Below are 15,494 nucleotides of genomic sequence, written 5' to 3'. Positions count from 1 at the left end.
ATCAAAGAACAAGAGTCCCTATAGAATGGATATTACTAACAGAACTAATGAGGGTCATGTGAATACTGAAAAATGGAAAAGGAGGAGTTAAGGATTTATATTAGAACCTACATGAGTAAATTATTAAAAAATCCAAAGAACTACAGCATAAAATAGGAATTATTTACTTTGCCAGTCAAAAGTATTACTTCTGTATTACCCAGTAAGCATCATAGCAACTGTCCAATGGGAGGGCTTATTAGTCTGCAATTCAGACTGAATAGCATGCAAGTTGTTGCCAAAGTGTCTCAATCTGGATAGGATCTTCTTGAACTGGTTTAGAGGCAAGCCAGCAAGAACACAGGACTGGAAAAGTTTAAATGCTCGTACAGATATGCCCTGAGATTGGTCATTCTTGCTCAATCCTCAAATGAATGCCTGCATTTATATGAAAAAGTGATTAGCAGTACTAAGGTTGAGATATTTTCCTAATTAATGATTGTTTGTCAGAAAATGTGGGAAGGTAGTGACTAATTATTTAAAGAGTAAATAGGCCATTTACCTGGCTGAGTGTTAGATGCTAATAATTTTTTCATTGTAGCCTTGTAAAAGGCTTGTATATGAGGAAATAGGCTTTGGAAAACTTCACTTCCAACAATGAATTGAATGGTGATTTGATCAAAACTCTGACTCGATCAACTTTCAAAATAAAATTGGAAAAATCTAACTGAACCTTATCAAATCTGATGCTAATAATAATAATTTATTAACTTTATATACCGCTTGACTCTCAGCAACTCTGGGCAAAGCATTCATTTTGACTTTCTAAATCAATTTAAAAAGACAAAATGAATAATTAAATCTGATCTATCTAAATCAATTTGAAAACTCCAAAGGGTTTTTGTGCATGCAAAATTGACTGGAAAAAAGTCATATCAGATTAACTTGATTTTCTGAGTTGATTTCAACAATATAATAAGCAAAGCAAAGCAGTGATTCAGACTGATGATTCAAATAGAAGCTAATCCACAGACCTCTACAAGAAAAAGGAGAGGCATCACAGGTATTTTTAAATAAAATTTGAATGAAGATGCATTGCAGACCATTGAGTATGCAACAGAACCCAAGAAGAAATGGGAATACAGTTATTCCATACAGTATATGCTTCAAAAATCTCCTTTATCAGTGCAGTCTCCATCTTCTGTTGTCAATATTTTCAATTGTATGTTAGCCATACAATGATCAGGTGATACTTTATTAATATAAGTGATCCTTTATTAACTCTGTATTAGGCTACAGATTAATCATTTTTTTTAGGTTTCATATCTCACTAGGATCTTCAGAAAATAAATTGTTTAAGCAGTTTACACACATTTTGTCTTTCTGCTGAGTGCTCTTTGGTGAAGTATCCAGCTGTTGGCATTTGGTTAAGAGATTACAGGGCTCCAGAGCTGAATGTCTAAAAGATTTGTATCCTCCTCCACTCACAAAGATATCACTCCTGAAACCTCTTTAGGCTCAAATTCCAGAACCAATTACTAGTACTTTGTCCTATTTGAGCTGCAGATGAATAATCAAAAAGTGATCATATGCTGCAAGGCCAAAGAGGGAAAAGTGGCAGGGAGGGAACCTCAAGGGGCCATGCCCTCCCCAATCCATCACCAGCTGTAGTCTCCATGCAGGAGACAGCCTCCTAATAGAAGGCAGCTAATTTCTTTAGAAATATCTCATTAGTCCCACCTTCCCAGGCTGCCTCTCTATTAAAATGTGATAAATGAATTCTGCCATTGCCAATTCTAGTCCTGTCCCCTTAATGAAATGAAGATGCATCATGCTGGCAAGCACTCAGAATACAGATAATTATTCATGGGCCAGTGGAAATATTTCAATCACTGAACTCATAAATTCTTCCCAGATAATAGAAATCATGCCTTTTTTTTACTTTTATTTGTTTGTTATGTTTTTGAGGACTATGTGAAGAGGGATCTATGTGCTCTTTAATAAAAGCATCTCTCACACTCCCTTATTTGAGGATTAATTTCCCCCCTCCTAGTCTCCAAATTTTTATTAGAAAAAATGTTAGTAACAAATTGGTGCTGAGGAAAACAAGTATTCAACATCCCAATAAGCAATGTTATCCAGAGGGATTTTTTGAGTCTGAGCTCAACAGGGTTTATCTGTGGAAGGCCTATAACACATGTTGGCCATTGCCTTAGCTTGGCCCTTCTCAACTTTTTGACCCTGGAGGAACCCTTGAAATATTTTTTCAGGCCTCGAGGAACCCCTGCACATTCAGGCTCAAATATAGGCTAGAAGTTACAAAATTATTATATTCATTTCATGCGTAGGCCTGTATATATGCATTAACAGTGTTCTTAAACTAAAAATGAAGAATGAAACTTATCACTTTAATGTGTAGTTGCCGGAATTTGAAATAATTTTTTAAATAAATCATGATCTCCCAGGGAACCCCTAGTGACCTCTCGCAGAACCCTAGGGTTCTACAGAACCCTGGCTGAGAAACCCTGGCTTAGATGCAAACTCTGGCAAATCTGACCAAAGAACCTTAGGAATGCTAAACTGAAGATTTTTGTAATCTATGAATATCCAAAAAATCCTAGCCCATTAGAAGGTAACTTTGTTCATCCATTTGGAAACTGATTTTGGTATCAAGGGTCAGAGCTGGAACTTCCTGAATTAGATATTTAAAAACCTTCAACTTGACTGCAGAAATTATCAATTGCTATGAAGTGTATAAAATTAGATCCAAAAGACTATATAGCTACCAGTGCAGCTTGGACTTGGTTATCAGTAGTACTGATAATTTGAGGAAGGTCTGGCCAAGAACCTCTGCAGTGGTTGTATCAACTTAGCAGCTTTGCAAATTTAGCTGTCCCCTGCCCCTGTAATGCAGATAAGTTTGGATGAGAGGGCTAAAGTTCAGGGCCCCAGATCCAGAGAGTGGCAGGTGCCAACATCAACTGGGACTGATTCTGCCTGCTAACAGGTATATTATAATAGATGCTCATTTTATTATTTTAGTGAAATTTTAGTGAAAGTAGTGTTTTAATCAACAAAACTGTGCATATTTCCAAGCAAACCATGTGACTGTCCAAAAGTCCAGGGTCTAAAATTTTCCAGCTCCATTGCCATTGCCCTAGCTTAGTAAGTATAATGGAGAATTTTTTTTTTTTTTTCTTCCACAGTGTTCTTATTTCTTCTACTCCCCATCATGCCTGACCACAACTTCTGTAAAACAGATTTTGGGGAAAAATGAAAGGGGGACTAGCATTTTCCCTTTCTATTATCAGTGAGCCTGTCAGTCCAGCTGCATATTTAGCCACATGGAGCTAAATGCCATTTGTGGGTGTAATGTACTGTAGCTAAGAATTTAACTGATTCTTTCCCTCAGTTTTGTCTCTCAGTAAGGCTTGAGGGTCATTGAATCTGGCTGATATCCCCAATCATGCTGGACTGTGCAGTGTCAACCTAATATGCATTTATTTATTTAAGAAAATTCTGTGCTAGGAATCAATAGGAAGGGAATTAAAAACAATTACTTTATATATAAAACGGCATTGCATTTATATAAATCCATAAAACTTATACAAAACTATTGTGAGGTAATGTTTGCAGTACTTTGCACAATTTATTTATTTACTTATTGATTGATTGCTTTTCAAGATTTATAAGGCCATCCAACTCAAACAATGTGAGTCTGGATGGCATACACTCCAAAAAATTCTGGTCAATTCTGGTTACCATACTTCAAAAAAATTAGGCAGCTGGAAAACTCGCTAGAAAAAAACAATTTAAATGATCAGAGCAGTTCCCTGGTAAGGAAGAGTTTAGTTTAGAGTAAAAGCAATTAAAAGGGAAACACATATTAGGATAAATCAAATTCTGTATGATATGAAAAATATATTAAAGAGATGTTCTTCTCCCACTTTCAAAATATTAGAATTCAAAGTCATCCAGAATAAATGTGGAGTAATTTAAAACATGGAATATGCTAACATCAAATATAATGACCAATTTAGAAGGGGACCGGGCAAATTTATGGATATCAATGGCTAATATTGATGATGGACACAGTATCAAGGATTAGATGGTGTCTTGGCCTAAGCCAGTGAGGCTCTTATGACCTTAAATTTTTAGAAAGAGTGGAGAAAATAGTAAACTTGAACTAAAGTATATAGCAGATCAAATAACACACATATACAGACAAACATAGAACATACACAAACTCTAGAGTATCAAAGACTGAATATATAGCTATGCTTATAATAAATCAATAAGGAAATAAAAACTATTTCTTATATCTGATTGATACCTTTAGGAAGGAAAATGTTTTGAAGATATGACAGTAAATCAATAAATAAAATATTATTCTCTACTTTGAACAATTGGGCTCAGCCAACCTGAGAAAAGATGTAATGTCTCAACCTGTATGGTACTACATACAGAACCACTGTCTGGAGATTGTGAGGCACTGGATGCGGCAATGCAAATTCAAAATTAATTGACTATTGACAAGATTGAAATAATGTTGTGGGGTATGTTATGTTGGAACTAAGTAAGCAATTCATCTTGAAATAGTTGCATTCTCTCTGAAAGTTCAAATTCATAGCTTAGGAATGCTCTTACTATAGCACATTTGCTAGATACACAAGTGGTGCCATCAATAAAGAATGCTTCCCAGCTATTATCATTCCTGACACAGATGAACCTTATTATTTTTACCCCTTTATTGTCAAATGTACGTGAAATAATCTACTTTACAAGGACCTGTTTTTGAAAAGTTGACAAAAATGGTAGTTGCGCAAAATTCAACATCAGATTTTCTAATAGGAGCTAGGTTTTGGGTACATTAAACCTATTTTAGATAGAACAAGTCTGGCTGCTCGTTTCTCAAATCTGAAATTCCTGAAGCCTTGCAAACTAGATATCTTAAGGGATTGTTTTCATTCAGGTGTTCTAATCCACGTTTGCAGTAAGAACATATAGAATGGGGTTGGGGTGGACCATTTTGTTGTGAGTTTGAAACAAAACAGTCCATCTGGACCACACCTCTAAAAAAATTTGAATATCCCAAAAGAAAACTTGAAACTTTTCAACTATTCTGTGTTCCAACAGAAGAATACTTTGAGCCATTTCAAGTGTTCTGGCATCTCCTCTCCTCTCCTCTTAAATGTTAACAGCCAACAGCAAGAGGGCAAACAGGATAACTTTCAATATATTAATTTAAAAACTATAACAAACAATAGAAGCAACAGCTAATACCTTCTGTAACTGAGACTGCCTGGACCGCCACAGAAGACACAAAAGAAAAAGCAGGAGCAATGAATTCACTTAAACTTAACCCATGAACACAACAAACATAACAAAGCAAGAGCAAAAAGGCACATCTTTGCTTGTAAAGCTCAGCAAAAGGAAGGAAAAAGGAAAGCTAGCTTGTTTCATTATAACCTGAACATTCAACAACATGAATGGAAGTTTGTAATGCACATGCATTGCACAATGCATGCTTTCACATTTGGCAATCTTCTTGCAAAGCTGAACAAAACAACACAGTTTTTTGCACTTGCAAGCTGAAAAGTTGGTATCATAGTGGTATCTGTAATAGGCAGTTTTACATTTCAAATCTACCTAAAAAGAAAACAATGCACAGAGAACACACAGGGACAATATTATTTTACAGTCCATGAATTTAGTTTCTTCATAGCAAAGAATTTAAAAACAACAATGAACTTATTTATCAGGTTGGCTACAAGATTTTCCTTGTTCCAAAATAGTTATTCAATTATGATTATGATTATGATTCAGTCTGGGATGTTTGGAGCTTTCAATATGGAAAGGGATATGAATGTAATTTCCTGGTTGCCTGTTAATGGTTTGGATGTTAATTGAAAATTTCAATTTTTAAAAAATTTATTGTACCCTAACCAGAGTCACAATGTTCAAATTGGGAGGTCATATAAATTACATACATACATACATACATACATACATACATACATTAATATCTTCATTATCTACTGAAATATATAGCCCAACCCATTCCCAAGACTCAGGGCAGTTTATGTGAAGAGAACAGTTGATGTTGATGTTGATGTTGTTGTTATTCAGCTTTAGCAACATTATTTTCCTTTGCAGAATAAGCTTGCTTCCATTCTCCTTCCATCTCTCACACAGGGGGAACCCAAAGCCTCCCCACCTAAGCTGATGGAATCAGAAGGACAGATTCCCTCTAGTGAAGACAGTAACTGATATAGCCTCGCCATACCCGTATATTCAACTGACTCATCTTACTTATTCCCACTTACTGTACTTCTCCTCTCAAACGAGTTCCAGCCAATGGCAGCAGAGATGGAACCTGTGTCTACTGTCCTATTGCCTGTTCCACATGCCAAGTCTGCATGAAAAGAAAACAAGGCAACGAGAATGTGAAATGAAACATCCCATTTTGTTCCAAGCTTAGAACTACTGATTGTTTCTAGTTCTGTTCTATGCTCAGAAATTTTCAATGTTAGGGTTTTGCACACTATTGAGTTGTAGTGCTATTCCAGGTCTTCTGACTTAGTAAAGCTAATCATGATAAACACAAGGGTAGAGCTTTTTCTGTGGCTGAACTCACCATTTTGAAGGCAAGAAATTCATCAAGCCTAAACACTCTTATTGTTTTAAGCAGTAAGTAAAAACATGACTTTTCAATATAGCGTTTAAGTATGGTTAGGCTTGTTGGTTAACTGTTTTTTTTTTTTTGTCATAACATTACTACAGTATATGGTTGGCCTAAATTTTAAAAATAATTGTAATTATTAATTGTTTGAGGGTTTAAGACTGATTCAATATTGCTGACATTGTCTGCTATTTTGATTTCCCTTTCATGGAGATGGGTAGAATAAAGCTTAAAAAAATAAATACATAGTTATGTATAGTAAACCGATGTGGTTCCTAGATATTACATACCATCATTTTATAATATCTCACAAGTGGGACCTGCCACATACACACACACACACACCTTGTACCATTCAGTGCTCCTACTTCCAAAGTAATTCATTTCATTCCCCACCATGCTTTCTGGCCCTTCTGTCCAATAGCCAGTTAACATTCTTTGTCCATGCTCAGATTCTGTTATATTATTTCCCCCTTCCCCTTCATTTTTAATAAGTAACTATTTTTTTTCAAACCTTGTGTTTCCCCAAAAAGCTGTTTTGTTGTTTTATTTTATTTTTTATTAATCATTTTGATGTTAGAAGGTTTCCATTGCGTTCTATAAGCTATTCCAGGAAGAGTCAAATATAAAAACTTTAAGTAAATTAATTCATAAAAATCTGTGCTACACAACTGTCAAGGAATATTCTGCAGTTCTGAAATAGCATCCTTTGAAGAGAGAGAGAGAGAGAGAGAGAGAGATTCTCTCCATGCAATTTAAGGTATTTACAGATGAGAAATAGATCAGGCAAGGACTCTTGAGGCCAGCTGTGATTTCATTCACAATTTAATGTATGTACTATCACATCACAAAAGAGCAGCATCCAAACTGAGTTCGGATTTGGGGTCTGGGGGATGCATAGTATATTCTACTCTTCCTTTCTGCACCATTGGTATATTCAACCAATGAAATTCAGATATCTCTCACAGTGACCTGAGATACATTTTAAAAAGTCAATCTTGCTTCTGCCTAACTTTGTAGAGGAGGAGGAGGCAACAATGGGTTGGATTCTTTGGCAGCTGGAAAAGTCATTATTTTCCAAGACTGATTTTCAGAGTACTTTTTGGCAAGTTTTATTGAGATGGATATGATGGGATTACAAAAAAATCCAATAACTGAATTATACATCAGCGTTACCATGTCTAGTCTGATCCTTTAATGTTGCTTAGGCTGATTTGTGTGTTTGTTTTGTTTTGTTTTTCCTTGAGAAAGATGTGTTACAGAGATCATTGGTTTACATACAGAAATTATGGACTTCATACAACAAAACTGGTTTAGGACAGAGAGTTTTGATTTCATGCCACCAACACTGGTTTGGTGGCACAGATTTTTGATTCCATACCACGAAAACTGGTCTTTTTTGCTTTGGACCCACTGTTTCAGGCCCAGTTAGCTGTGGTGAGAATGACCACAGGAACCATAACTGATTGATGAGATACCTGCAACCTGACTGCAGTAGGAAAGATAAATAAATCAATGAATATTTCACACCACATTATATAAACAACCCCTCTCCAAAGTGTCAAACATTGAAATATGGTAACCCTACAAAGCCTGATTTATCTTTACCATAACAATTGTGTATATAAGGGCATTAATTTCTAGCATAGATGTGAGAAGTAACCAGTTACTTCTCAGGACACATTACAGCTATTAGCATTTTCAGAAATTACTATTGACTCAATTGCTACCATTTCTTCAATTAGTATTCAGCAGGAAATCAAGCATTTTTCTTTGTTAATGTCCCTATCTCTTCATTGTATTTGGCCATCTATTTTATTCTTCTTGTTCACACACAGGCCAGGGAGTTTCATGGATCCTTGCTTATATTCAGCAAGACTGCAATCATCTCCACTTTAAGCAGTGTGTTTCCCAAAGAGATTGATTCCTTCCAAATTGTACATAATTGTAGAATTCAATGCTTAGCTTCCTCCTCTGGGATTCTTTCCTGTCAAACAGTTATGATATGGATCATGATTGAATTTGCCGAAGGAAACTTTATTTGGAGCACATGGGAAGGTCAAAATATTTTATTTTAAAAAGTGGATAAAATAACTGGAAGGGGCAAAACCCTATAATGGGTAGCAGAAAATATAAATGGACAATCCAAACCACAAAATGCAGCATAGGAATATAAGAGTGGGACAGGAAGATGCCATTTTGTCTACATGTTACAAATAGCCCTAAGTGTTTCAAACTCATACTGGGAGAGTATTTTTGTAAGACCTGCATGTAATATTACATTGTATTTGAGCATCTGTTGAATCACTTTGATCAACATTCAGATGTTATACTTGATGAATTACCAGAATTAGTATTCAGTGGGCATATTGTTATTCTGTTCATGTACAAGATTATCCAAAGATTCCTTATATCCATGCAACTCAGTGGTTGCAGGGAAATGGGTGCAAGGTAGGAAAGTTTAATTTAAGCTAAATAGCTGAACTGCAGGATCCAGGAAATGGATAGTGGATATTGATTGTAGGAAAAGATAGGAAGGACTTCCTAGATCTCCTGACATCCAGATTATAATAAAACTAGCTCTAAAAGTCATATAGTGGAAACAGAAATCGAATGGAGGAAAAGGCGGCTAGTTTTGGGGAGGAAGCTGAAATCTAGCTCAGAAACATATATAGGACTCCAGCTTAGGGTGTGGTAAGGCAGAAATGGAAGGGAAGATATCTATATTTAATTACCAATTGGCCAATACAGGATTACTTTCCCCTGTCTTTTTAATACTCAAGTCTCTTGGAATTTGGTCTTTTTCTTCCCTTAAAAATATTATTTATCATTGTTCCTTACAGTAAGAGCTACTTAAAGAATTCAGGCAGTATTGGAAGTTGATCATGCTGATGAAGTTACTAATCAATTATATGTTAACCAGAGTAGAAAACCTGCTGATCCATTTTGATGGAGCCTAAAACCCATTCACTTTCTCTTTCTACTTAACTCTCTTTCTGTTTATGGTAATATAAGCCAGCCATGCAAGTGATTAAGAAGGAAGTGGGATAGCTTTGGCCTGATGGATATAACACTAAGTGTATAGTATGCAGGACATGAAAACATGGTATGTAATCTCTTTGCAGATATTACTGTACAATGCCTGTTTCCAACCCTAACCCAATTTTTTTAGGAGGCTACCACATACTTTGTTAAACACAGCCTTGCAGCTGAAAAGAGAACTTTTCAGCCTCTTCATTACTGAAACTCAGGCAAGACAGTTGAAAGCTCCTGCAAACATCCCTGGTGAATTCAATTAATGCTTCCACTCCTCTATTAACACCTGTAAAATTGTAGACATTGTCTAAGGACACAAGCCATAAAAGTGGTAATCAAGTAAGATCAATGTTGATGTTAATCTTCCCATTCTTATTTTTGGGATGTTGGATATGAAAGAAATAGACTAATTTTGAAACACTAAAATAATCGGTAATTACACTGTTCAAGTTTATCAGGTCTAGTGAAGTTATTCTCCACTCCCTCTTCCCACAGCACAAGAAAGAAAACAGAGGGGAAACTTCTTTTTGCCTGACACTTTTTTGATGATTTTCCAGATCCTGAAGTGAATTCAGTTTTCTTTCAATTTGCTATATTCCACAAGGACAATTTTAAAATGGCCCTTATGTAATCCATCTTTATCACACCCAAGCCAGAATACAAAACCAGGTAACTGTTTTCCCCCTCTCCTCTGTATACCCCTTTTTAAGTTTTAAGTTTTTAAGCCTCTGTGTTAACCACCTAACAGTTAAATACCAGGCAATTACCTGATTGCTCTGCATGCCATTAGTCCACATATTATTTATTATATTTATTGTTTATTAATATTGTTTCATTTTTGATTTCTTGACAATATAACATTTCAGTTTGGTGTTGAAAGAACTGGCATTGTTGGCAGCCCTAGTCTTTTATAAATCTATAACTATACCCTTGTATCTTGCCCATCTTGCTTTTACAGAGATACTTTTTGCCACCTGGAGTCATCACAAATATAGAAAGATCCCATCATATTTTTTACATAAATTTGCCATAGCTTTCACGCTTTAACCTATAGGTATTTTGGTATCTATCTTTGAAAAAGAATTAAATGTTCTGGTTTTGGTTAGATCCTGAACCTAAGTATATGTAATGCAAAATACAGATCACCATTAAATGGTGGCAAAGAGGGACAACATCTGTTTTCTGCCATTAGTAGTTACTAGTAATAAGTAATTTTGCACTCCAGCTATGATAACCCTAGTCTAATCCACCCTAATGCTCAACAGGAATGGTGCTGCCACCTTAGTGAAAAAGGTAAAGATGGAGATAATGAAACAAGGTGGGGTAGCAGTCTAAAAATACCCAGGTGCAACTTATTTCCAGCTAAAAGATAGCCTATGGTTTTCAGGATGGTGCTTTTCTGGAAAGCATCTCTTTCATGATTCTTTTGCTGAAATGGGATTGGTGCAGAAAGAAAACGTAGAACACTGAGCAGCTGCTACTCAAAAACATATCTGTTCATCAGACAAAATTGCCACTGTAATTTGGGATAACAGCATAATAGCAGAAAGCCAGAGAGGATCAGTGTTTCCTGCTCTAACAATAAATGTTCAGCCAGTTGCGTAGCAGTAGGAGATAATATCAGCCTATGATAAATTAAAGTCCAAGTCTACTCTCATTATCTCTTCCCTCAAGTGATATTACCGCAGTGGAAACCCTCATGCATTGCCTCTGAGGAATCCAGGTTAAGGCAGAAAAATCATTGGTAGCACAGTAAGAAATAATAAATGGTTGCACACAAATGACACTGGATACCCAGAGGCCCTGTAGAAGAAAACCCCTTCTAAACTACACACGTTTTACAGAGAAATAATTTTGGAGGTAAATATAGGAATGAAATAGAAACATGTCTCTCTTGTTCAAAGCAGATATCAGACATTCATTCTTGCAATTATTTATATTCTAATTGTTAAGGTACAAATATTTTCAAAACATCTTTTAGAAAATTTCAAAGTACATTTTGAAGAAAACACAGTAATCCTTCCTGCCAGGCAATTATGGTGGTAAATAGTGCTATGGGAGTGGAAAGTAGCAATCCAAATAAATGAGGCTCTATGGTCTTCACCTCCCTGATTTTCTTTATGCAGACTTTTTTTTTTTCCCTTGCAAAGGTTCCATCTGGGTAGAGTTTTGAGGCAGATGTCCAGGATATTCCTCAGTAAAATAAGATTCTTGAAATGTTTCAAATGTAATTTCTTAGGAAAAAAAAATATAGAGTAAATAAATGGAAGGGCTCCATTCATCTTGGATCAGAGAACGTGATGATTAGTTTTACTTCAGTTCATATCCATGACAGTTATTGTTCCATTTTCCTCAAATAACCAAGTTGAGGTGCCTCAGTAATGTAAGCTTATTTAGTATGCATGTTCATTTCATTCAGATGACCTAAATTCCTTCAGCTTTGCCACATTCCTCAGCATATGGAACTATGCTGGAAGGAGTACTAACAGACTACCTCCAAGATCTTTTCTGTGCCTTACATGATGGCAAAATGCTGATGACAATCTCTGTGTGTGTGTGCATTTCAAAACACTTATCTCTCCCCTCCTCATTTAATGCACCTAATCATGAAATGTGAGAAATGATCTTGATTAGGGTTCAAAAGCTCTCAAATTTGTTTCCAGGCTTAACTCAAAGTGCTGGTTTAACTTTTAAAGGATTCTAATGCCTATGAGATATGACTCAGAGCAGGTCAAGGGCTGCTTTTTGTCTTGTTGTTGTTGTTTATTCGTTTAGTCGCTTCCGACTCTTCGTGACTTCATGGACCAGCCCACGCCAGAGCTTCCTGTCGGTCGTCAACACCCCCAGCTCCCCCAGGGACAAGTCCATCACCTCTAGAATATCATCCATCCATCTTGCCCTTGGTCGGCCCCTCTTCCTTTTGCCTTCCACTCTCCCTAGCATCAGCATCTTCTCCAGGGTGTCCTGTCTTCTCATTATGTGGCCAAAGTATTTCAGTTTTGCCTTTAATATCATTCCCTCAAGTGAGCAGTCTGGCTTTATTTCCTGGAGGATGGACTGGTTGGATCTTCTTGCAGTCCAAGGCACTCTCAGAATTTTCCTCCAACACCACAGTTCAAAAGCATCGATCTTCCTTCGCTCAGCCTTCCTTATGGTCCAGCTCTCGCAGCCATATGTTACTACAGGGAACACCATTGCTTTAACTATGCGGGCCTTTGTTGTCAGTGTGATGTCTCTGCTCTTCACTATTTTATCGAGATTTGTCATTGCTCTTCTCCCAAGGATTAAGCGTCTTCTGATTTCCTGACTGCAGTCAGCATCTGCAGTAATCTTTGCACCTAGGAATACAAAGTCTTTCACTGCTTCTACGTTTTCTCCCTCTATTTGCCAGTTATCAATCAAGCTGGTTGCCATAATCTTGGTTTTTTTGAGGTTTAGCTGCAAGCCAGCTTTTGCACTTTCTTCTTTCACCTTCATCATAAGGCTCCTCAGTTCCTCTTCACTTTCAGCCATCAAAGTGGTATCATCTGCATATCTGAGATTGTTAATGTTTCTTCCAGAGATTTTAACTCCAGCCTTGGATTCCTCAAGCCCAGCTTGTCGCATGATGTGTTCTGCATACAAGTTGAATAGGTAGGGTGAGAGTATACAGCCCTGCCGTACTCTTTTCCCAATCTTAAACCAGTCCGTTGTTCCATGGTCTGTTCTTACTGTTGCTACTTGGTCGTTATACAGATTCTTCAGGAGGCATACAAGATGACTTGGTATCCCCATACCACTAAGAACTTGCCACAATTTGTTATGGTCCACACAGTCAAAGGCTTTTTGTCTTACTACGACCATAAATGGAGATCATGCTTTATGTCCTGCTAACATCAGAGGGTGAAGTGATGACCAAGAAGAACTGCTTTTTGATAATGACATTTAAGCTATTAATATCCTTCCATTGGATGACTGATATAGCCTTATATCACAGGGCTTTAGGTGATCTGCAAAGGCTTTTTCTCATCATGCCTTTGATGTTCATTAATTTGATTTGCTGTTGAGTTGCAGTTGATAATTATCTTGCTGAATTTCAGTTTCTGCTATTCCTATTTAACTTCTTTCATAGAATCATAAAGTGGGAAAACGACATTTAGGCCACTTAATCAGTGCAGAAAACCAAATTAAAGCATCCCTGACAGTTGCCTGTTCAGCCTCTGCATGAATCCATTCCATGCTAGGGAAGCTCACCACCCCTTCCTCCCTCTCTCTCTCTCTCTCATAAATCAAAATCCTGCATTTTTGGGCCATAGAGGTCATAACTTTCTTTTGTTGACACCTCTTCAAATCCTTGAAAAATTCATGATATCCCACTTCAGTCTTCTCAAGAGAAGAATGCAGTTTTAATACAATATTTAAAATATTTAAACAAACCAACTAACCTCCTCCCTTGCTAAATACCTGCAGCAACATCTGGGTAAAGCAGCAGTTTCTCATTTTCCTGTGCTTGATTGCTTGATCCTCCTGGGTTGGACCTCCTTCATTCTGAACTGTCTGGTGCAGTCTGTTTCTCCTCTTGGCTGTTTGAGCTTCAGTTGTTTCCCAGTTAACTCACTGAGCATTTTACTGGCTTGCAAAAACCTGCCAGCCTTTCTCTCAGCTGACTAAGCATTGCCAACTGATTCCCTTGCATCTTCCAAGCTGTTCCTCTGCAATGTTAGTTTCAGGGAGTGGGACCCTGGGCGGGCAGAGTGAAGTAGGGGCAGAATCCTCAATATCCTTACCGACTCCATGCTGTCTAACAACCCCCTCTTTATGTCTCCCTTAATCTCAATCCCATCTTCCAGTTACAGACCTGTGCAACCAGATTTCATACTACCCCACACCCTGCTAATAATCTCCTATTAGTTAGTACCAAACTTTAACTCTTCTACATACTTTTCATTCTAAACCTTCTAGGTTGCACAAGTTTTTCAGTTAGGATTAAAGGAATGTGAATGTCTACCATACAGTACAGAACTGTAATATGACACTATTTTCCCAAACTATACATTTTCTACCCTTGAAACAAATCTTTATTGCTTAGCAGCCAAATATTTTGTCATTCCATCCTATCCCTGTCAGACATGAACCACTGTCAAATCCTGCAGAGGCCTAGAGCTAAAGCAGCAGGATTCATAAGTGGTCAAAATTGCTTTTCATTGCTCCCAGCTGTAAAATCACTGGCTGGTGCAGCCAGAGCACTCAGCCTTCCTTACAGAGACAGCACAACCCTTCATCTTCAAACTGTTAATGTACAATGAAGGGTAAAGTCATCACATTGCATTAGTACTGTCTTGAACATGGACAGAACTTCCTGGCAGATTCCATGCAGTACTAAGGGCATCCATTTAGCAGAGTGAGTGCAAATTTTTACATGACATAACAGAGTCCTCAGCCATGTTATATTGGAGGTAGCCCCAGTTGGTACTACTTTAAATATCTGGCCAAGCATATTATAACTGCTTGGGTGAATATTACTTGACTGGCCATTTGTATGTATCTCAAGCTACAGTAGGCCTCCACCCAAAATGACACTTTCTGTGCCAATTTTTCCCGTACCTTCTACACCATTGAATAAATAAGCAATCACATGTACAGTGCATTGTAGCACATGAGCTTATCATGTACTACAATGTCAACTTTTTGCCAGTTGTTGGTTAAATAATATGGGCATGCCCAGCAACAGCAAACCTAGAATATTTGACACCCAGAGAGGAGCAGGGGGCTGAGCAGCAACCACAAGATCCAGGCTGCCCAACCACAGTACTACCAG

The sequence above is a fragment of the Candoia aspera genome, chromosome 1 (genome assembly GCF_035149785.1).
Source record: "Candoia aspera isolate rCanAsp1 chromosome 1, rCanAsp1.hap2, whole genome shotgun sequence".
Classification (NCBI taxonomy): Eukaryota; Metazoa; Chordata; class Lepidosauria; order Squamata; family Boidae; genus Candoia; species Candoia aspera.
The sequence above is the reverse complement of the archived record's forward strand: the minus strand, read 5'-3'. Positions refer to the sequence as shown.